This window comes from Ptychodera flava, chromosome 14 (genome assembly GCF_041260155.1).
Source record: "Ptychodera flava strain L36383 chromosome 14, AS_Pfla_20210202, whole genome shotgun sequence".
NCBI lineage: Eukaryota > Metazoa > Hemichordata > Enteropneusta > Ptychoderidae > Ptychodera > Ptychodera flava.
The window spans coordinates 37,170,228-37,195,846 of NC_091941.1; the positions used below are offsets into that span (position 1 = coordinate 37,170,228).

At 33.3% G+C, this 25,619-nt stretch overlaps 2 long non-coding RNA genes across 2 annotated transcripts; one reads left to right on the top strand and one right to left on the bottom strand.

Annotated features, from left to right (window-relative positions):
• Nucleotides 1–1,464: 1,464 nt before the first annotated feature.
• LOC139150355 (uncharacterized) lies at nucleotides 1,465–2,410 on the bottom strand. Its single transcript, XR_011556225.1, has 2 exons — nucleotides 2,132–2,410; nucleotides 1,465–1,675 (listed from the first exon to the last, which is right to left on the bottom strand). It is a non-coding gene; the product is annotated as an uncharacterized lncRNA (long non-coding RNA).
• Nucleotides 2,411–5,711: 3,301 nt separating this feature from the next.
• LOC139150719 (uncharacterized) lies at nucleotides 5,712–18,387 on the top strand. Its single transcript, XR_011556269.1, has 3 exons — nucleotides 5,712–5,842; nucleotides 17,942–17,969; nucleotides 18,173–18,387. It is a non-coding gene; the product is annotated as an uncharacterized lncRNA (long non-coding RNA).
• Nucleotides 18,388–25,619: the final 7,232 nt, after the last annotated feature.

A 25,619-nucleotide genomic window follows, 5' to 3' on the forward strand; every position in this document is an offset into this window, starting at 1 on the left:
TCCACTATACTAACAGTCTGAATGCTGGCGGTGTAATTTGAACAGCGCCCTCAGAAAAATAGCCTCGTTTTCATTTCAAAACAAAGGTCGCAGTAGTACGCAGGGGTCACACAAGCATGGGTCGCCTAAACATGCCCATATTCACGCTATACCGCGGACCTGAGTGAATGTTATAGGTAATATGTGTTTTTTAGGAATTTGTTTCTGATATAAACAGTTTGTCATGTAAAAATAAACCTACCTTCAAAAGATTGTCGATGTGTATACTGAGTAGTTTCTGTTGCATAACACGATTTGGGTCTGTCTATGAAGGAGAAACGGGGCTAGTAAATGGTCTTCCGGGTCTTGAACACCAATCAAATTTCAGCAGTGTCTTTTTCAGTAACAATTGATTGTGTATACCAATTTTTAACTTCACAGAACTATTTTACTGGAAATGGTACACTTTTCAATAGACCCTTGGCGAAACTTCGTCTAAAAATTTCACCTATGAATGCCGTTTTCTAGTACTTGTTACAGTGGGCATTATACTTTCACCACAGATTAGATGGCCTCTACAAACGAGAATAATTTTATGTTAACTACAACTACAGTTCTTTAGTATATTTTTTTCAGAATTTTAGAATTTATAAATTGTTTTATGTATCTTGAAGTCTGTTTCTATATATAGGAAAATGAGAGCAACTTTACACATCGTTTTCTACCCTGGATAGTGATGCGGTATATTGATTCGATCAATGTGGTTTAATGATATGGAGAAACATGGCGAGACACTGGTGAATCGATAGTGCTTTGACCCTGGTCATGTGATCTGGGTCCCCGGAAAGAGCCGGTTATGTGTTGGAGCTATTTATCCACATGTTAATTTGATAGTAGCGATTGTTCATCAACTAGAGATGCTAGTATGGATATGTTGTGGTCTGAACTTCGAGTGGTTTGTTGGTCAGACCGTTCGTGTTTATTTTATCCTCGTGCCTGAACGAGGATGTCTCTTAAGTTTTTATTCCTTTTGTATGCTATGATAGGTTTTTCTGGAAAAACTTTGACCAGTGTTTGATTGGCTTCTATTATTTTCCAATTTTTTGTTAGACATTGTTTGATTTGCCTGGTTTTGATGAATGGACTGAAGGTCGTTGTGTAAACCAGTTTTGTTCTTATGTCATATTCCTCTTATCTTTATCGGTGAGGTATCGTCGATGGTTGGTGAGATTAACATCTTTCTTTATACGAGATATATCTTTTTTTTCTATAATCTTGTTGTTGCAGTTTGCGTGTGAGAAAGTTGACCTTTTCAATGAAGTCCGTGTCGTTGTTGCATGTGCAAGCATATCGGAGAAGTTCACCTTTAATGAAGACTTTGAAAGTGCCGCTCGGGTGACACAAATTTCTCAATAAATATTGGAATGTGTCGGTTGGTTTTGTGTTGGTTAAATTAAAAGAAATTAATAAGTTCTGAATTCAATATACTGCAAAGACAACAGCTTTATTCTAAATAAACCTGAAGTTTGATCAATACTTAAGCCTCAGAGACTTGACTGCAACAAACTGAGACAAATCAGACACGAAAATTACGTCAAAAAAGTTAAAAGTGAACAACCATGAGGTCACATGCACAAGTTTTTCTATGGGAAGCCCCGGCTGGAAGCTTCGAAGCCATCCTCGGACTGTGATGACCCTGAAAAAAAAAAGAGGAAAATAATTAAAAACAACTGTGACACGAATTTTACGTATTACAACCTAAAAGTGTCACTTGTATTTGACCTAAAAATACGCACATTTATTTTGGGGATTTATTTCACTATGAGCGTATGCGAGTACACAGTGTACGTGTAAACGTACAGTACACTAATGTTGATTTGGCGCCATATTGGATTTTAGCGGCAAAACACAGCGGCGAACTTTGCCGCCCAACATCAAATTCCTGGCATGAACAGACAAAATTCTGCGGTAAAAAGCTAATTTATAGTATAATTCCACGAACTATGCTTGATTTTGGGCCTTAATTTCATGCTACCGTAGTTGGTACAGCAACACAAGTCCGCGCTCGACATATAACATCGTACTATGAAAAATCGCTGAAATCGCAAAATTCACTTTAATTTTTCAAACAGAGCCCCGAAAAGTCACTTACCTTCTCAGAAAATCCAATTGAAGAGATGAAGTTGGTCTCCAATGATAATTATAGGCGAAAAAATGAGGATTTGGGAGCGACTGAAAAACTGTGTTAGCCAGCCAACGGTCACAGTGTAGACTGAGTTGCTGAGTGCCGTTCGAAAGGAAATGGCATTTGCATATGCAAATTGCACCCCTAGCGTTCAGACTGTAAGTGTACGGCCGCATACAGTGATAAACGTAGCCCTTCTGTCGCGGTGTCACCGTAGTGTTTTTTTTTTCCCATTTGCGCTGTCCACGACTTTACCGAGAAGCCAGCCAGGCAGATTGTGTTGGCCAGTGAGGTAACACAAGCTTGCAGTCTGGCTTCCTCGTCACAATCATTGAAAACATAAATAGAACCGAAAAAATCTTAAAGTTAGCCGGTTAGGACCGAGAAAGAGCTGAGAGAGTCTACGTGTACACCTCACGCTGCGCTGTACGCTGGTCGCCATGTTAGATTTAACACATGAACGGCGCTGCATAGTCAACTTCAACGAGACGTGTTTCAAAAACGGAGGCTTAAGCCACTGAGATTTTTTCAGATCGTATGGACCTACTCAAGATACGTCTCCTCCCTACTTCTCATGGAAATTTGACTTTGGATATGCTTTTGCGGCAGTGTTTAGTGAACGGCATTTTCGGTCGCTCGAAAACCATGAAAATAAGGCTAACGCAAAAACGAATCGATAAAACCCCACAAAAATTCATCGGCGAAAACTAACTAAGAGTACAATTCAGCCGCTAACTTGAAACAGGACGGATGCTAAACGAAGGCTGAGATATCTGCGGATAAAATTCTGGCGAAAAATGCCATAACCGTCACTCACTGGCTAGAGGGCGCTGTTCGAATTTGAACTAAATCCCTAATTATGCATGCAAATGAAGTACCCTCCTTTCAGACTGATACAGCGGAGTTTCACCCGGAATCACAGTCGGTGAATCCGGCAGAAACTAACTCACAACTGCGCAGACTCAAACGTGACGCATTCAATCGCTGGGAAAACCTGGCGTGAGCTGCCAAATTCCGGATAGGTTTGTACGAAACAGGAGAGACACAAGAGAAACTATTATAAATGATTTTATTTTTTTAAAATTCACCGACTTGAACCAAGTCTAGATTCTAGCCATTGCTCGGTTGTAACTGCAGGCATTGGGAGTCAACATCTTTTTACTTTCTTGAGTGTTCCTGACAACAATTGAAGGCAATGAGGTATTCTTTGAACTCTAGATAATTGAGTGAGTGGTTTCATGTGTCATTTATGTTTTGGAACATCTGATAAGATCAAAAATGAAACACGGATTGAGGAAAACCAAACTTTTATACATTATTTATTCATTAAATAGAGGGTAGGCCAGTGTTTAGTACAGAAATGTTTATCTGCATATGGTGCGACCAATTAAAGGTACAACTTTGTGCCCTGAGGCTGCTCGCCTTTACCTTGAACTCTGACCCAGATTTGTGTGTCATTACAATACCCAGGCAAACTTATTATTGGCACATCAGGAAAATACATATAATTTCAATGCTACAAATTTTCCAATGATTCACATTAATCTTCATGTATGTTGATTTAAAGTTATACAGCTAAGGTACTTTATCTTAGTACCTGCCTTAGCTGCTCAATGGATATCTTCCCTTTAGGTTTGGGAGTCCTAACTCTTTGAGCACCAAAGTCAAGTTTTGTCACGTTAATAAAATATACTCCAGTCAATTTTTTTAAATTTTTGCCACAATTTTGATGCAAAACTGTAGTCAATAAAATGTGATGTCTATTTGGTCCAAAATTGTCAAATAAATTAAAGAAAATTTCATGAAAACTGATAAAATGTTGCACTAAAATTTTGGTGGGAAAAAATTACAGCACTCAAAGGGTTAAATATCAATGAAAATTTATGCTTCCATGTTCCATAGTACAATACAATATAATAATTCGGGTATAGCTATAAGAAATATACTGAAGTTTCTCACAAAAAGTTTTCTTCAAAGAAAGCATAAATGCCCAAGACTCAATCAGTGCTACATCCAATGTGCTTCTCGCTATCAGTAGATCGAACACAGAATGTCAACCTTGCTTTATAAAAAAGCACCACAATTGAATCATTCCAAAACAGACATTGTGCAAGGTCAAGTTCTGGAAAGATTCAGAAATACATTACACAAGATTCAAATTGGAATGAAAAGATTTTTGTTCCGTTTAATAAAATTAGGCAAGAAATTTATCCATAAGGTCACATGATGCAAGAGTTACATTCCTAGACTCGCACAGCCTGGTAATGACTGTTTCTCAGGATTTTTTCTTGAATAACTGTATTGAAGAAATCTAATGGCTGAGATTCAACTCAAGGTTGGTTGCAATTAATTCATTCAAGCAGGCTAAATCCCTACAAGGACAGACCATTATTTTCTCATTGTATGCAAGCCATGGAGTCCACAGGAGACTTTGTGTTTGGATTTCGCATGCATATTCTGAGGTAATGTTGTTCTGTAATGAAAGAAGCGCTTGTGTGGTTTCTTTTCAAATTTAACTTTGCTAATACAAGATTGAAAACAACTGTGTAGGAGCTGTATAAAGCCTTGGTAGCCTCAGGTATAGAGTTTCAAAGCTGATTGACAGCTGTACTGAAGGTCCGTGCAAATTTCAGATCTCAAGCCCAACAACTGCATGGGAAATTAACTAGCAGTATATACTCTGCAGATGGGTATTCCTAAACCATGGATATATAACAACGTTGATTTTATCTCATCTAGTCATATCAGCTAGCATCAAAGAATAAGTTTGCTATCATGTTACATGTAGGACCAACCACTCATATTAACTGGTTTCCATTTTCCAACAACTGCAGAGGAACTATTGATACAAATTTTACTGTAAAGGAAAGGAGGACTCATAGAGAGCAATTGTGGAGAGGAAATATTGGATCAGAAAAAATGTCTTACTCTTAGCTTGTTTTTGGTCATTGTTTTGTTTATTTCTACAAAATTCATAATAAGCCTACACATTCATCAAAATTGCTCAAGATCAGTGAATGAAATTTACAATACCAGTAATAAAGTTCAATTCTAAAAACTATGATCTTCACTTTGTGACATTTCAACATTTTTCCTGCTCGAAGAAGAATATTCTTTCATGACAAATTTGATGAAGCCATTTCTTGATCAACATAATCAAGAGAAGTAACGTGATATGAACTTCTATCATTGAGGACTTCAAATCTTGTAATCATGTACATATTTACTCACCTGTTCAGTGTTAGGTAAGAGTAAACTTTACTAGCAGCCAAACCAACAGCTCTTCATTTGACACAATGCCACATGGGTGATATCGCACACCATTATCAGTGCTACTGCCCGGACTATTTAAACAACATGACAAATGCAGTGACTGGCTTAGTAAGCGATATTTCTCTGAGGATTAATCTGAAGCTTTGACTGAAAAAACAGACAAGCAATATCTGACATATCCATTACAAGTGAGCAGATAGTATTTTTTAAATTTAGTTAACCAATGCAAATAAAGCGGCGCCTTTGATTTTTACATTGCCTCAAATTAACACTTCTTGGGGTCAGACTGCTGCTTTATGAAGACTTAGACAGAATAGCAATACACTATTGTGATGAGACTCCCAAAGCAGTCCTTGATACTATTCAACACCATTGCATTCTCAGTGAGAAGTCCACACCCTCCAGGTAATTGTCAAGTTTGTTATACAATTTAAAAAAACATTAAGAATAATATGTTATGTGGGTTTCTCAATCATCATTTTACTAATGTGCATTTTTAAATACTTCATGCAAAATACCCTAATATTTCTCTCTATGCCTGCATTTTTTGCCAAAATTGGCAGAGTTCCTACAGCTTGCATGATCCCTTAAATCAATAACCACTGTAGCCATTTTTATGAGAAATTTCAAATAATTGATAGAGATGATATTTAATTTGCTACTTGTATGGGCTCTAAGTTCAACATGTATTCAGTAAATTGCTTGATTTATACCTTGATTACGATGTAATTACCTTGATAGTAATGTTTTTCAGTATTCTAAAGAACAGTTCATTTCATATTTATTAATTACCTTGATCGTAAATATATTTATATAATTTCTAGATAAATTAATCGTGTATTTGACAAAGCCTTTTCCTTATTTGCAATATACATTGTAACACATGTAACAAAAACCTGTATATACACAATGGCAGTATAATGAGTCAATATGCCAATTTAAAAGTTGATTACATAAATTATGAATAATTATGTCCTATCAAAATTTCCTAATTTGTAATATTGCCTTCAGGGCACTTAATATTGTCTTCAGGACATATTCAATTATATTAGAACTTTGCTTTAAACAAACTTTTCAATGTGTAAAGATAATTTAAAAATAACCTCATAAATATGTCAATAAAGCAGCACAATTATACACCTACATGAAAACTATTCACAGAGTGGACTGTTAAAACATTGTATAATCATGAAAATGAAATAATTAAATTTAATAAATATGATGAATAATTTACAGAAACCCATTTGTACATATTCAAATATATATATGTATATGTATATATATATATATATATATATATATATATATATATATATATATATATATATATATATATATATATATATATTATGTTAGAATCATTACCATGGTAACAGAAATTCGTATCAATTAAATTTATCAACTTGCCTGATATAAGGACTTTTGTTGAGAGGAAATTAAACTTTCAGTTTTGGTTTTTCATCTGCACAGCAGTTGTAAACATTTGACAGAATCTCTCAAGCTGACACAAAATGTGTGAAAAGATGGCATTTAAGGGAGAAGGCCACAGAAACTTTTCTGTGGTTACCTAGCAACATGACTGAAATATCAGTGAAACCATCAAGCTGATAATGTCATGGTAACAATAGACATACTGTGTTGGAGTCCAAAATACCTTATAATGGCTCTAATCACACATTTAAACCATCTGTGAGAAAAGTGTATGAGCTCTTGTGGAAAGCAATTCTCAGGTATAAATGCCTTTTCATATCAATTATACCCTGTTCTCAGTTTTTTTATATGAATACTCTCCACAACATTTTACTTTCTTTTGTGAAAGTAAAGTTTTAATGATATGGGGACTGATAATAGCAACATCAGCTATTCTAGCGAGACCAGAATGTATCTGAGGGTTTTGATGTATTTTCTTTGTCTTTTCGCTAAAGCAATGCTGGACTTCAAAATACTAGCCTTGCAAACACAACCCTTTGTGTCAAATATGCATTATTATCGCTAACAAATGAATTCTAGTTTGGACAAGCATTCAGTTGTGAACGATAAACTTGTTTGGCATTATTTTATGAGTATGATTACAACAAGAAACTAAATTTCAAAGAAGGACAATATACTGAATTATAATGAAAAATACATTAGTTACAGCTAATGCAGCATTTAAGCATTGTGGATAACTTTATTTTATATCTGCAGTGGTGCATTTTGGTGTAGATACACATGAACAAGCAATGATATTAATCATACAAAAAAAGAAACATGAAAATGTACACGTGCACAAAGCTGCAATTTAATTTTCCTCTGAAACCTATTACATTGGTGAGATTGCAGTAAATATACCACGGCTTGAGATATTGATTATGGTTTGTTTCAGGGTAATGTTAAATATTTACTGCAATTGAATGTATGGTTGTCCATACTCAATTGTTTTTCATAACCATCTGAAGAAAACCAGCATACAAACACATGTACTTGTTTTCATGAATATCTGCTCTGATAAGTTCTTATGTTCTTACGATGACTTATAGCTCATTTAAAAAGGCTCTTTTATGTAGCACAAAATTTGCATTAGATTTGCATTAGATAATGTCATGTTTCAAAGAGAACTGAGGCATCCAATATCTTTTAGAAAATAATTTGCAGACACAACGAGTGTTTCGGCATTTTTAAAATTCTACTATAACAATTGCATGCATGGATACATTCCATAGGCAGAAAATAGCTGAACTGAAAAAGTGTTAATACCTTTTCTCAAAAGAAATTTTATCAAGAATTATGGCCATGATAAGATGGCAATAATAACCAATCAAATAAATTTAATAAACATTTCATACATGACGTAATAAGTAGTTTAAATTAATAATGCTTTTATCAACTTTTCCATCTATTATTCTGACTGCAAACTGTTCAGTGGTTGAGTATATTATTATGCAGGCTTCATAGATATGACAATCCTACTTTCATTTTAAATATTTCAGAAGTTATTTCCACTTCAAAATCAATCCTGACTTTTTAAAAATGGCCTATAAACGATCAGTTTTGGACAATATGTATTAATTGCTTTAATGTCTCAGACATTGTTAAAAAGCATTGATGAACAGATAAACTATCAATTTAACTGTTATAATAAATAAATAATTTATTATGTATAATACACGTGATAAAGCTCTAAAACATGCATAAATAATAATTATTCATCCGAGAAACACTATTAATTCATCAAAAGGAATAGGTAAAACCTAATAATACAACACATCAAGAGTAATTCTTTTGTTTTTGTATTTGCACCAATCTCATGTGACATTCTTGACATTATTTATTGATTGTACATTTTGGTTGGAGGCAGAACGAGATTGAAAGAAGCGAATTATTGACTCACTCTTGCCATGGTGGAACTGAAGTATGTTTATATTGTACACCTGATGCAAAAATTAATTCTTTTAAATTCCAAGGGTGAGCTGAGCAGAAAAACAGTGTAATACAGAACAAGTACATGGGTGTTGTAAAGGCTGAAATGGCCTTGGCTTAATATATTGAAGCATTCATTCTGTATAGAGGCTCATATTAGCGTGAACAACAAATAAGTATATTTATAACTGTTACTTTATTACTGATGTGTAAAACAAACAAACTGGAGATCAGTGTATACGCCCCATTCAATCTTGATATTCCCTCTTCAAAATTTGAAATATGATGAACAGTATAACATGGATCCCTAAATACAATCATTGTGCAAATGACTATTTAATCGCTTTGTCATTTCATGCTATTGAGCTAAATCAGAGCTGGTATTTTTAAACTCAATCTCAACGCTTTCACAGATTGCCTGTATATTGACTAGTTTCCATATAGAATTGAGCTGACCACAGTACAGGTGCCGCCAACTAAGCTGTTCGTGCAAAAAGGTGTTCGTGCGCAGTTTTTCAGCGGGCGGGCAAAGTTCAAAACTAATCAGCGGGCGGGAAGAAAAAAACGATATTTACTGTGGGCGGGGAAGAAATTTCATTTTTTTCAATGGGCGGGGAGAACTGTGGGTACCGGATAATGCGTATAGAGGGATGGGAAAGCCGTGGTTGATAGAACGTGAGGGGAGTTAGAGCGGAGCAATGTTTCAACTTGAAGGTATACTTATAGCTGCTCGCACAGTTTTGCGCTGTTCTAGGTTGCCTAGAGGGCATCTATTCAGCAATGGGGAATTTCATTAGTGGGGAGAGGGCAGTGGGGAGCTTGAATTGTTGTGGGGAGTGGGGAGCGGGCATGAAAATTCAGTGGGAGGGCATATTTTCCGTGTGTCCCAGTGGCAGTTACGAACGGCTCTACTTTCCCCTCCAAATTTTAGGTCAAGGTCAAAAATAAGTAAAATCGGTATATCAGCCTTCAAAACATGTTTTGTGATGATTTTGCGAAATTGATGAAATTTACCAGTTGGCGGCACCTGACAGTAAACCATGAAAGACAAGGACACGATTATTTATACAATTACCCGAGTATGGAATTTCGCATCACGTTTAGAATTTACCAGTTTCTGAAAAAGGACAAACTTTTCTAAGAAATATTAAATAAATCAAAAATAATTGTGAAATAAAATGCTTGCTTTGAAGAGAAATAAAATGTTGAAGATGATACATAACTGGCATGACTTGAAATATTAAATTCTGCACAAATTGCTCCTGATAGATGGAGTCTGCCGACTCAACAGAGCCAATGCTTTTATGTGTGAAATTTTGAAACACAAATGAAAATTGAGCAGTCAGCTATCGATGCAAAAGATGTTCTCAGGTGATTTCTCAGTGCAGGGAGGGTCATTTTAATTTGTTTTCCGTAGCAGTGGGCTTGGAGACTGAGAGATTATAGGCGGTAGGATGTGGGCAAAATGGCACTGAGAAGTAGGTGTTCTATGTCTTGTGGGGAGTTAGGGAGAGAGGAAAACTATAGGTGGGATGGGAAATTCTCAGATCTTAGTGGGAGGGCAATTATGAACAGCTAACATTTTCCCCTCAAAACTTTTAGTTCAAAATGTGCAAGTATGATACATTATATCTAAAAATAGTTCTCTTTTTATAATTTTGTCAAAATCGACCAGTATCGGATGGCTGCCCTTTTAAAGATTTGAGTTAATACAAACCTTTGCATATGAATAATAATTGTTTCCTCCAGACCATAATCTACATTTATATAGAAGTGTATAATGTTAAACTTGTCCTTTACCCTCAAGACTCCCTAGCATACTGGTGGCCAATTTAATTTCACTTTTGCTGATGTGAATTATGGGTATGTACCTGTACATTGTGCTGTGTGTGTTAATTTTTAATGTACAACGGCTCCTAGAGTAACATATGACTTGATGAAAAATACATAAGAAAAGACTGCCAGCATGTAAGTGTATTACCTATGACTATCACACATTAAATATGTACTCAGCAATAAATCAATAAGGAGCACCTAGAAATAATTTTGTCAAACTGAAAGGAACTCATCAACATTACATGGAAAATTTAGCTGGGTATGGGCAGATTCATGCAATGCACACAGGGTACATGAGACAATGACAAGAAAAATATATTCTGCAACTCAGTTTAAGCCGTCACCAGCACTGTCAGTTTACACAGGATTTGAATAACTCAAGGCGATGTGCTTTGATATATGTCTTGTCTGAAAAGTACCTGGCCCAATTTATCTTCATTTATATAATATTTAAAGCAATTTTGGGTAAGTTTTCTGAGGAGGCTATGAAGAAACTGGACCACTTAGGCTTACATTGACTTGTAAAACTTGTCAGTGTAACTAGACTCCTTAGGATTACATTGATTTGTAAAATTGTGCAGTGTAGGCCAACCATTCTTCAATCTTGCATTGATATTTATAAGAATACCATAACACTGAGTAGTTGCAAAAATTTGTCATTTTTTGTAAGAAAGTGTCATCAAAGATTAATCAACGGTGACGTTTTTTGTGTAATTAGCTGAGACTAAAATTTTGGCATGACAAAAACGTGCACAAATACTAAGACACCTAGTGCAATGTACTTTGCTGCCGAGAATAATGACTTTTTTAAAGTTGTATGACAGCGATGTTAGTATTCCCACAGCCCTGAAGGATTTATTACGGGGTACATATTCATTATCTAATGTACTGTAATCAGCTCACCAGTGTTCTCCGCTCATAGCTCACAAAATATAACAGATAAAAATTATTAATAACTAAGAAATTTGACTCGCGGAAGCAACTAATAGCATTTAGTTTGTTATATATGGTACATTTTTTCTAAGTTGAATATTTTATCACAGTATTATTATTTTACCAGTTTCATGAGCTTCGGTAAATAGCCAATGAATATACAACACTTAGAATAGTAAGGTATCATTACTGACAAAATGTGAACAAAATAACAACAACAATCTAATTGGAATTCTGCTTTTAGTCATTTTGATCACTTTGTGTTTTATCTATCATGAAACTTTTGTTTTTAAGGCTGTGTACACAACTATGTATTTCCACTTTATATTGGATTATTAAGGATAACAATAATCATCATCATCGTCATCAACATCATCATCATCATTGTCATCATCGTCATCATCATCATCATCATCATCATCATCATCATCATCATTAATAATCTCAAGGACTTGCTGCATTTTGTTCATAAGAAAAAGGAAAAAACATTTGTACACCATTGTGTAAACTCTTACAAGTAAATACTGCATGTTTTTATGGAAAACATATTTACATCTGGAAAATTGTCAATGAATCGTGTAAAAGGGACCGAAGTCCACTTCAATATGAAAGTTGTATTCTAAAAAATGCTTTGCAAATACCAATAAGGACATTACCTTCCTTGTGAGATTGTAATCCATTTTCAATGACGTCTTTGAAAGCGCTATAGCTAAGGCACTCATGCATTTCCAGACACTGAGGTGAGTAGTGCGGGATGAGTATCACATGATGACTGCGTCGTTGATGAACTGAAGGAGAAAGAAAGGAATCCCAGAGCACATATCAATCTGTTGATGGCGCCAATTCTTATCAACAACAATCCACTACGGCCATTGACATATTTTCAAACAGCAATCAATGCCTTTTCAAGGGCCATAAATCATGGAAAAGACTTAAGATACAATTCCGGTAACACTGCGTGACTCGGATACCGCAAACCCATGAAGGATTAGGGATTTAGAATCTGTCTGCATGGCCACAGGCTTTGTTTACAGTCTTATTATCAATAATTTAGTTTTAACAGCCACTTTTCATACTGTCATCTTTGTTTAACTGAAACAAACACAACCTCTGTTTTTGCATTATGATGAAGAGGAACAAGGAGTGGGAAATTTATTTGTAAAACATTCAAATTCATATACAACAGTCAACAGAATTTATATATACTGGTATTAGCTTAGTAGAATCGTTTAGAATCTCATGTCAATGAAGTGAATAACAAGAAGCAAAGTTTGAAGCAAGATTACAATTAGATTTTCCACTCTCACTGTCTAATTTTAAAGGAGAAATATTCATAAAAATGTGAAAATTATGAAAAAGCAAGGCTTCAAAGGTGTGTAATGAACATAAATTAGAATCACTGATGTTTGTACAAAGCAATTGAACGTTAAAGGGAAGAGAGTCATTATTTCACAGAAACGGGAATTGAGACACAATATAGCTCTGTTACATGATGATCAAAATCACAATCAAAAACTGCACCAAATTTCAAAGGATATGCAGTATCTAAATTACACAACAGAATTATTTTGAACAATATAACATCAAAATGAATATTTCAACATCATAAATAATTGTATTAATGGAACTCAAACGTAAACTGTATCTACCACTAATACAATGCACAACCTATTAGAATTCAAATACCATGCTTATTTTTGATAGCTATGCCTTTCAAAAAATTAAGAATTTTTTGTGAATATTGAACTGTTTCTACAATGATGATCATATACTTGCACAGTAGAAAAACACAGACTGTAATTCTTACTCTTTGACATCCATTGGTGAATTAAACACTGATGCGTTATTAGAATGTTTTCTCATGAATAAAATATATGTTAGAATGAAATATTAATATGCTGTTCAACAATCATAGTCCATAATCGCTTAATTTGATCATGTCTAATCGCATATGAACGGACGATTTACATCTTTTCATCTCTAATGCGGAAAAGTAATATGAAGTTCAGGCAAGTATAAATGGCAGATTATTAAATTTTTTTAAACCATTAAATGACTCCTTCTACACAGGAGATCCAGAAGACAAAAGGCTAAAATACTGAAGGGTTTTTTGCTGACAACTTAAAAATGTGTACATAAATTTTTTATAAGTTGTACTTATTAAAATCAGCAGTGGTGATGATGTCGTGACATCAGATCTGGGAAATTATAGAACATCTGTACAACAAAAGAAGAATGTAAAGTACAGGGGGAAGTACAGAATCCAGAAAAGGATTTCTTGAAAAGGATTTTACAAGAATAGACTATTTTGAATTTTTGACGATTGCTTCATGTATTTTGTTGGATACTGAGATAATCTATTATACTGCTGCTGGACTCCCAGTGCTCAATAATAATGCATACTCTCATGGATTCCATTGTATATTGTAAAAAACCCATCAAAATGGATTTCACTGCACCTATGGAACATTTCACACAGTGTAAAGATCTAGAATTGAAAACTAAAAAAACTGATGGCTAGGCTACACAATACAATTATTAGCTTAGAATGACAATCAACTTAGTGATTTTCAAAAGGGTGATATGAAAGCACAATTAGTTCCAAATTAATCTTACGGAAATTTTGACCAAACTTTCTTACAGGGGAATGGAGAACAGTTATAAATAGAGCAACAAAAATACAGTTTCAAATATGGTTTCAGATCAATGATCATAGAATAAAACGGAGCTTTTTGCATTATTAATGATACAGTATATAACTTACATGAATTCCCAGTGTCCTCTTTCACAAAGCAACATTATCTCAATTAGTTCAATTCAAGATGAAGATAAACTTTAGCAAATTTGCAAATGTGAAATCTTTTAAGCAAAGTTTGATAACATCTATGAACATAAACTATAGGCTGTCAACAGGAAATTACTCACATAGGTGTCGCAAACACATTAGCCTTTGACAAAATGCTGTCACAAAAGTTAATCAGATGTTACAAGACCGTTATGAACACATCAATCCAGAGCAGAAATCTTTGAAGTTTAATTCATATTAGGTAATTTCCTACATCTCATGGGATTTGGATGCCAATGAAGAAATGGCAGAAAATATCTTGTTTGCTAAATAATGGTTTGATAATGTATTTTAATATAAACAGGCACCTACAAATTGATTTTTTTAATTCAAATCTCTTTTTTTGTGTGTGTTTCTATTTCAGCGGTGAAAAACAGACCTGATAATATCATCAGTTTGTGAATTGACAGTATGAGATACTACACCAGCAAGGTTGTTTGTGGACTTTAATATTGTACATAAAACATATACCTGTAAGACTATATACCTTCATTTGAAAACCAAGAACCATATGAAAAAATGCTGAAATTTATAGCAGGATAATTACCTGAACTTTGTATCAACTTCATGTATATATGCATACTGCCCCATCCTTTCTCAAACCTGTCACAAGAGACTGTCAGTTGTCAAGGTTGTTTATTTTTACAGACTAGACTCAGGTTAAACAAACATCCTTTGTTTGAATATCAATTAGGATAATTGGCAGCCAATTAAAATTTGTATCCTGGTCCAAAAAGAGTGTGACTCCTTGCAAAAGGTGATCCATTAAAAAGAAAATTTCACAGTGAAGAAAATGCTCAATGTCATCGTAACTGTACAGGTAGGGTGGTTGAAAGTCTCCTGGGAAAAGCCATGATACCCCTGGAATTTTGTAATTGGAAAATAGGTCAGTGAATTCAGAGTTTTAAACCACTCTTTCTCTTCCATTTTTTGCTACTGGACTGAATAATATGGTGATTTCAGTTTGTGTATACGAACAAAATGTATATGAATAAAATTTTACAGTTCAAGTACGTACGTTTTGTAGAGAGTCCACATAAGGGCATAATATTTCACTGAGGCTTGAAGCCTCCTTCAAGGTCAAGTGCTTCTAATTAACTGTGTGACCATAATCTGTACAAGCCATTTCCTGTCTACCTACATAGATTACAATTTTTGAAAACCAACTTACTAAAACTAATTACTAAGTAATGAGGAGGAGATGTGAGAAATCTATGCAGACTTAAGGTGGAGCTGCATGTTGCCAACACATTTTTTTTCAAAGCAATATTTCTCATCAAAGATGACAAGGAAACCCCCTAATACTATATATTTTCAAAAAGCAGAGACTCTAAGTTTAGTATGGTAGCAGTAATTTACTCGAAGGATGAAATGGGTGTATATTTGAGGTGAAAACCTAAATTTTGGTATTAATGATGAAGATTAATTTAAGTCAAAAACTTGACACTATTTTCCGAAAATTAATATTTGAAATAAGAGTATATATAGTAAAAAACAACTGTTTTATTTTGCATTATCTATCCTCATTCTAAAATGTCATGGGTTGAAAGACTGACACTCAAAAAAGTGATTAAAATCATGATTAGCAAAATTATAATACCTCTTATTCAAAATGTAAAAAATTTTTTTGCCAAACAAACTAGTCATTTTGTTATATTTATATAGCATTTAAAGAAATTACATGAAAATTTCAGAAAATTTGATCCAGCCAGGGTGGAGTTAAATTCTTCAGTAATCTTGAAATTGCGAGAAAAAGGAAGCCAGGAAATTAGGTGATTTGCATACATTTGCATAAATTAACACTTCTGTATCACGCAACTTACAATTGCTTGATAAGTTAAAAGATGAACGCAACCAGTATTTTAATCTTGGGTTAATAATTTAATCAAAATTGAATGAATTTTTGCAAAAAAAGTGATTTTTGAGCAAAATATGCTCTGTTGGGTGCAGCGCTCCCTTAACGCAAACCATGAAGTGGCTGGAAATCACTGATGAAAGTTATACCGGGTACACATCGATGACTCGTGGTGCATCATTGAAAGCAGAATAAAATGGATGACAGACAAAAATGATCAATCATATGTGTACATAATGCAAACTTTCATAGCTTGTAGCTTGATGTACACCTAACATTTGAATTATTGATGTTTCTTCTCAACAATGTGGAACATACAGTACTCTGCACCAGGTAGAATGGAAAATACTGAATACAAAGAATGATGACATACATCATTAATGATAATTTGATAGTGGTGATAGCAAACAAAGAATATTTCTATTGATCTATTAATTGAACAATATGATGTTAAAACTCACTCCTTCACATCATTTATCAATATTTCATATGGGGAGATAATCAACATAATATTGCACAAATTTCATGTAAAATGAGTTGTTTTTTGAATGCAAACCTGATTTTTTCCTTTCAGCAGCGAAAACAGCAAAAGGTAAAAAGTGTTCATTTTCTGGAAAAATATACTATTCCTTTGTGTGTTCAGTAGGATTATTTTCAAGAAGAAAATTTTAATTTTTTTTTTTTTAATTTTTTTTTTTTTTTGGGGGGGTGGGAGAAAGACATACTTCTGAAAGGTAATGATCAACTCGTGAATTGTTATTGACAAATTTGTCATTGTCCTTCCGTTAGCCATTCCTTAATATGACATTACAAACCTACACTGAATCCCTCATATAATCAGTAACCGACAGGGTTTGCAAAACCCTAGAATTCTGGGGGCCAGTAAAGACCAAATTGGATTTAGTTTGTATAGCCATTAGAAAACTGATCAATACCACAAATACATCATAAGTAAAGAGCTTTACTGTAATAACAACATTCCTTCATTTTTTTTTTGGCACCTTCATGAAAAGAATGTTAGGAATGTATTTTGTAATTGAATTTTTTCACATTACATTGAAGATCATGAAACAATCATGGTAGTAATTATTAACTTCAAAGATTATATGACTCTGGGTTGGAATGAAACAAGAAAAAAGCTCCTATCCTTCAGCACATCTGTCAATGCAACATTTTTGTCAAGCTTAATTTTTTCAAAATTTCATATTGTTGTCTTAAGATTTGTATGAAAACTACCAGAGAATGCTATGTATCTTATAAACATTGTTATGGATGTAAACTTCTCTTTTGTGGACATAAAATCTCTTGAATCCCTTCAGACACTAAAACACAACAAAAACCATATTTTTATTTGAAATACCATGCAATGAAAGCCTGTAAGTTTAAGTACGTAGTACTTTGATCAGCTCAATGTTCCTATTCCTATATAGGCTCTCATTCCTACAGCAGCTTAGGTTACAGATAAATGGTAATTATCAGAATCTCAATACAGATGAGTCCATTATTGCACTGAAAAAATAGAACTGCTACATAACTTACTTATCTTGCATTTTTTGTCTACAATACCTCAGAGAAATTAAACATTATACCAGAAAGTGCTTGCAATACAATTCATTTTTGCTCATTTTTTTTCCAGGAGCAGAACATATATGCTATGATACCGGGTAGGTAGAATTCATGACACCCAAAAATTATGCATGGCTTTGAGATAGAAGTAGGAAGACAGCTTTGTTCAGGTGTTGAATAAATGGCACTAAAAGTTAAACTAGAATAAAGCATGCTGACACTTAGAAAAGGGAAGTTGTATATTTTCAATGGTAATTGACTCTCTTGATCCTTATTTCCGCTTGAAATTTTTTATCTGCAGATCCTGGGGCAAAATACAGCTGCTGTATCCATGCAAGTTTTAATATTGCACCTTCAGACTTGAGCATCATAAGCACTGCTTAAAGGGAAATGCCAGCTGTTCTAACACATATGTCTATTTTGGTTAACAGTGCAGAAATTTGGATGCTGCTGTAAAATTGATGCACTTTCAACCACTGTCTTCAAAACCTGTTCTGCAGATGTTCAACAGCAGTATTGCATCATGGCTCTTCAAGTCAAAACAGTTTGACACTACCGTAGTAGTATATAGAAGAAGTATATAATTATTAATGACAGAATTTTATTTCACTTCTGATCATTACATCAGTGTCATACAAAAATGATGTAACTAAGTGAAAAATGGTCTTATGTACAATCTGATGGTGGCAAAAGTCGAATTTGGTCAAAGAATGAATGATTTTGACTTTTGTTTAAGTTTTTTGTGTGTAAATTTTTATCACTAAGGTATTTCTATCATGAGAGTTGAAATCCTTGTCATGAAAACCAAGTTTTATACTGCTGAAAAATTTGTATATAGTGACAAGATCACACTCTCTGACATCACAGCTTAATTATTGCAACATGACAACAGCGTGACAAAGCTGACTTGTGCAAATGGCATCATTGCAAACTGATCCATTAGGTTTTATATCAAATGACAAGGCTGTCATTTGTAGCATAATATACACTGTATCCCATAATGAAATGGCATCATGTTATGGGTGTAAGTGCATTGGAAAGCACTGTTAATGGCATCTGTGGAATTGTACTACTATTTCTGAGTGCATGAATGTTTTAATGTGATTGATATGGACCTTTGACAAATAAAATTTCATAATACATAAAGTATAGCAGCAAAACCCATCCCTCGTTGACTGTTATTTCCAACTTATACACAAAAAATGTACTGCCACATATATATATATATATATATATATATATATATATATATATATATATATATATATATATATATATATATATATATAAAACCATATATTAGTAACAGAACTAATGAGAACTAATAAGAACTAAAGGGGTAGTTATATATATATATATATATATATATACACCTATTAATAAACAAATACATGTATGCGATGAATTAATCTCCCTAGCAATAATATTAGAAAAATATCCATTTTGTATTCTTACACTGTCTGATAACAGAAACAAGCATCTCTACTTCAGAAACAGATATTACAATTTATGATTTCATTGATATTCCTAGTAGGTCAACAAATACTGTAAGCTTTCTCTCTAGAAGTCTCCAGGGATGGTTCCCAAAGCTTTAGACAATACTTTCCAGGCAATAAATTTTGATTAAATACTGCATACAACATCACACTTGATCAACTCCATTTACGATTAGAGACATTATAATAAATGAAATTTTTGCAACCACATAGTTTGTCTCTTTCTGAGAAAATGTGAATATAGCGGCAAGTATATTTTTGCATGTCTCAAATACTGCAATAGCTTGGTCATAAATGATGCCAAGATTTATTCAGATGGTTAAAAGCAGTCCAAAATCATTGACATTATACATATTAAACTTTCACTTTCAACACAATGTAACCATTTTTATGGAAAACAATATTTACAGGGAGGAATCATATATCCTGTCTATGGGTGCATGTATGGAACCCATACAACAGATCTGTTGCTATGCACAACTTATCTCAATATCCCTTGTGCATATCCAAATTTTAAAATGGGTGCCATACTGAAACTGGTTACCATGGCCGAATTAAGCAGCGCTTCATATAAATGAAGGGACACAACCAAAGTTTATTTTGCAAAGTTTTGTAGTGATTGGAAAGCTACAAAATGGGTTAACTATGAAGGGCAAATGCCGAATCTGCTCCCACTTTGCTTGACATTCATTGCCAATTTACGATGAGTGTGAAATGAAATTTTGAAATTAAAGCGTTGAATCATATTTTGTTCATTTTAATGGAAAATTACATCAACAGTAATTAGAATAATAATAAAAATGTATGGATTTTTTTATCAACATGACAATAAGAGCGGAAATCAATACAAAGTCTGATGCTCTAACTATTGAAAATGAAATACAAATGCAATAATATGTTGAAGCAAGGTTATTACTGAAATATGAAATTATATTGACTTCATAGTCACTGGTATTTTTTTTTCTGTTGCTATGGAACTACACATTCAACTAAACGTTAATCAACATCGTCAGTTAGAACATAGACCCTGGGGAGTCTATGATTACAATTGAACCTAAACAAATCATCCACAAACTACACATGTACTGACCAAAATTTTATGTCGGAAAATAAAATCTTTTAAATTTCTACAATTTTGTATAAAATACTGGAAACCTGTGATGTATTATTATTATTATTTATTATTATTATTATTATTTAATTCTTAACAAACGCTCTACACATACGTCTCAGTGCATTGTACATACCATAAAGGACAAAAAATAGACAAAGTTATCAAATAGTAAAACAACTGGGAGTTGACTTAAAAATTGAAATGATGAATTAAAAAATTAAAAAATGAGATAAAATATAGTGTCCAGTAAAACCGATTCCAATAGAATAAAATATAGAATTGAGTAGTCCCTGTAAAAACATAAATGGACCTATGAATAGTACTTCGTAAAAAGATGTGTCTTTAAACCACGTTTAAAACAGTATGTATAACTGTGTATAACTGCTAAAACCTGGAAAGCTTGCATTGAATTTTTTTTTTTCCTATGCAGCCTGAAGTAAATATTTTATTCCTTTCTTTCTGAAGAGACAAATGTACCAGGTTGTTACAATTAAGCAAATGAAAAAAAAATTGAAAATGAGCAAGTTCATTATGCTAAACTCCAACAAAGACAACATTTTCTTGGTATCTGTGTTTTCAGTAAATAGGGATGTAAAATTCAAGGAACTATATGTCAAATCAGATGAACTATACATGTTTTAGCTCAACGTATTTTACACTGATATATGCTGTGTGCAGGCGTCGTTTTTGCTTCTCACCCATGTGCTATTTGGTTATATTTGAAGCAACTTTACCACATCTGTGTTTATATTGTATTATATCATAAAATATTAGTGTTGGCATTGGCTGTAATATCAGGTTTCTATCTTGTCTGAAGATTACGGTATATTTTAGCAATAGAATCAAGGCTATACATTGACTTTGCTACTTCGCATCATGCAGTCATTATGAAGTTTCAAATTTGAAAGACACATTTTAAACTCATCTTTGTAATCAAAGTATGCACGCGAGCATGAGCTTGACGTGGGTGGATACACGTACATGAACAAAGTCTGGATGGCAAGTGTTGATGGAATTAAAGTTGAAAATTAAACACATCTCACCTGATAACTTTTCAAGGATATACAATAGCCACAACTGTTCATTCAGTAACTCTATTATGATAGAAGCCTTGGATACTGAATCTTTACTCTTAATTGATGAGCAAAGTATACTTCCTTGCAATCAGACCAATATACATAATTTCCTGGGATAACTGAAGGTTTATCCTACTGTGACTTCACAAAGAAATCAAGCCAATAGCACATATGTATTGAAAAAGCACATATGTATTGAAAATGACACATGTCTTGACAAAACACCAATTATACTGAGATGCCACAATCAATGTGTATTCAAGATAGAGAGCAAACATCAATTACCTGGTGTTATTCAATGCTTTGGTAAAAATAAACTAATTTGTCAGCTATCACAGGGACCAAAGCCAAATACTTCCATCTTCCACCAGACGAATAAATAGAATGAAACACACTTTGTTGACTGTGGTGAGCAAATAATGAAAAATGAGTTTTGACAGCATTTTGTCAAGCTACTTTACTTGAGATTAGTCTCAGATACAACAGAGGCTTCAGTCTGTGTTGCCATGCACTTAGATAGAAAACCTGGCTTTCTTGTTAGCCTGAAAAATACACACACCGGACTATGTTTTGGCTGGAACATGAAGACCAAAGATCAATGTAGCAAACACAAGTTGCTTTTGTTCATCTCCTCAAACTTCATTTGTACTTTTGACTCTTGTTTGAAATCTGCATATTGTATCAGTTTAATGTGTCTGGAATATCTATAGTGGCTTACAAGAACACCTTTGGATACCCTTTTTTTTTTCCTGGTGATCGCTGACTGAAACATGTGAAAGAAACAAAGTAAAGACTTTTAGCCTTCCTGGGAAACCATTTAATATATGTTATAACATAAATACCATGAAATTTTTTGATCTAAGTAAATACAAAATTTGTAAATATAAACATGAGGCTTACATAGACATTATCTACAGAATAGTCTCCTGTTAGAATTATTTAAAATTGTGATTCCATCTTTTTTCCATCATTCTCTTTCCTTCTGTTTTCAATGATTGTTTTTTCCACTGTCAGTTGGTCCATTTCCCAAGTAACTTTAGGAAGTATGCAGAATTTGTAGCTGTTTTGTTTACATCAGAGATATCTGTTACCTCATTAGTATCAGTGCTTTACCGCACAGATAGAGTTTTTAAATTAGTCAGGAAATGTGATGATGAAAGATATAACATCTATGACATCAAGAAGATCCTCTTTTAGCCAATGATTATCTGTACTTAATTAGATAATAATTAGATACAACTACCTCCATCACAAGTGATAGAATTCAGTATTTTGTGATGAGCTTTGTGATATTTCTGAGATTGGATGAACATTTTCAGCTGTCCATAACTGCTGTGGTACTGGAATAAATTAAGTATAAGGCACTTGAATTGCATATACTTCCTTGATGCTGTTGCCATGTATGTACATCTAGAAAACTCATTTCACTCATCAATTCTCATAGCTGAGAAAAAAATAAATCAATAAATTAGAGTCAATATCTCCTGACAATGTGCAACTCCAGCAGACTGCTAATGTTTTGAATTTACATAATTTATATGCACTCAATTTCCAGAGCTGGGCTGAAAGAGACAAATCAAATATAGAATCAATACCCTCGGGATTTTATTGTTAGTTTAGGGGGGTGCGTATTCGCAATTGAAAGACACACAGAACAACTAACAATGAATTTACTACCGGTACGCTTTAATTTACTGAATTCTGTTCTGGCAATTTTGGCAATATCTTGTTGAAAGCATTTTGCATTAGCCTTCAGTTCTCATGAATAAAAGAATTTTAGTAATATCAAGTTTAAATGATGAAATCTTTGCATAACAATTGTGTATTGTAGGCTGCAGAAAATTTAGCGTCTGATTTAAGACATAATAAAACCATTACATATATGCTTCCAGTATTATGGCTCAGGTATTATTTTTCCCATCAATTCCTGGAGACCAGGGATAGTTAAAAGACGGCACGGCAAACAAAACTCTCTGAGTTCGATCTCAAACTTAATGACAAAGAAAATGCACCAAAAATAATTTTTTTTGTTTGGTGGGATATCATGAGAGAATAATTCTAGATGCAAACTGCTATTTACATCTAACTTTATCTGTCGGGTTTCTAATTATCTTCACTACATTTTTCAGTCAAATTTATCAAGGTGTTTTAATGGCATATTGGGTTACTTTCCAAGACACAGGATTCAAATACCTTGTAAAATGCACCCTATAATTACTTCATGAATACAGTGACAGTCGTTTGCCTGTCAGTTGATAAAATGTTAATTGACTTCAATCAAGTGAAACCTAGAAGGCATAATGACTAAATAATAATTTGTCTGGAATCCATAAAAGACATCTAGTAATTGGTTTTTTTGTGTTCATGGCATTTCAAAAACATTAAATTATATTCGACAAATGTAAAAAACGCCACAAATAAAAAGCATTATTGTCAAAAACAGTTAGATATTTTTACAGTTGTTGATAATTTCAAAAACATTCAGTCTTCTCATACCAGGCAAAGCCTCATCAAAAATTTACAAATTTTGTGATTAATTAGACTTGTGCCTTCACATTTTAATTATGTATTTCTACATTTATGTAGAACTACTGTACTTCATTCTAGAGCTGCAACTTTATATTCTTCCAAGTCTTTTCATAATATCAATAAAATCACTTGTCAGATTGTTTATGTGTTTCATTTCAAAGACTTTAACATCAAATTTATACAGATAATATTTCATCACTGTGTTTACCCAATGGAATTTAGAGCAAAATTCACATACTTCATCACCTGTGGACTGAAATAACTGATATGTAAAAAATTTGAAAAATTATTGGTTTGTATTGACTTGAAAAATATTTTTGAATATAATTTGTCTTGCTATGAATGTCGATGTATTCATATTGAACATTTTTCAATAAAAAAATGGAACAATGTATTTTACTCAGGCACCAAGTAGAGTTTACAAATTCATATCAAACAAAGTTTTAGATATTGTTTGAGATATATATATATATATATATATATATATATATATATATATATATATATATATATATATATATATATATATATATATATATATATATATATTCATCTTGTAATACCGGTAATTGAAATTGAAATTGAAATTCACTTTTGCCTGCCATGGCAGGATGTGCTGAAAGCAATAAAAATTGATTGGATAAAGAGCAAAGAGTAAAGCTGACAGAAATATCGGATCAATAACTTTGATTAAACTCTCAGTGAGTGTTGATTTCATGTAGCCTTGATCATTGGTTTTTGTTATCCTAAAATTGTTGCCACAAGATTGTATAAATTTTCTTATATTTCCTATATGCTTTTGTTTGTCTCAAACTTCAAGTGCCAATATCCAGTTGTTGATAATTAAGTTCTAAAAATTGGTGACAGATGCACATGAGACGCTCTGTTGAGTCAAGAACAAAGGATTTCTATTTTTTATGGTTTTTGTATTCCCCATTTAATTTTTTTTGCATTGCAATATTGTTGCAAGTTATTTTACCTATTCACAGAGAAATTCAGAACTACAATGTGATAGGTTGTCTTGTTGTGTCCGATGAATAAAATATCCCCATTATTTTTACGTCACTCAATTTTAAATAGATGAACATTTGTGTGATGTCAAGAATTATTGGTGAAATTCAATGGCACGCTATTTTTATACTTTTTTGTAAATCTCTACAGAAATAAAAATAAACACTTTACAAATTTTCATGATACAATGTACCAAAATGCAATCATGTGACAGGTCCCTATACCTTGGTTTGTATTTTCATCTACCAATCTACCATACTACAGTATCTATGTGTATATTTTAACAAGGCTTTTTGTTCACAGTTTGACTTTGAAAATATTTTACACCACTATTCTATACGGTATTGCTATTCATTGTAATGACAATTGATTTGAAGTAAATGAAAAGCTACCAATATTATGAGTTTACTCCAGGTTGTATGCACTGTGCGCCTTTGGGATATTGGTGAGAACTGAAGAGACTGCTCGACTGTCCAGTATTTTGTCCCCATATTGCACATGCTCTCACAAAGAAAGCACCTC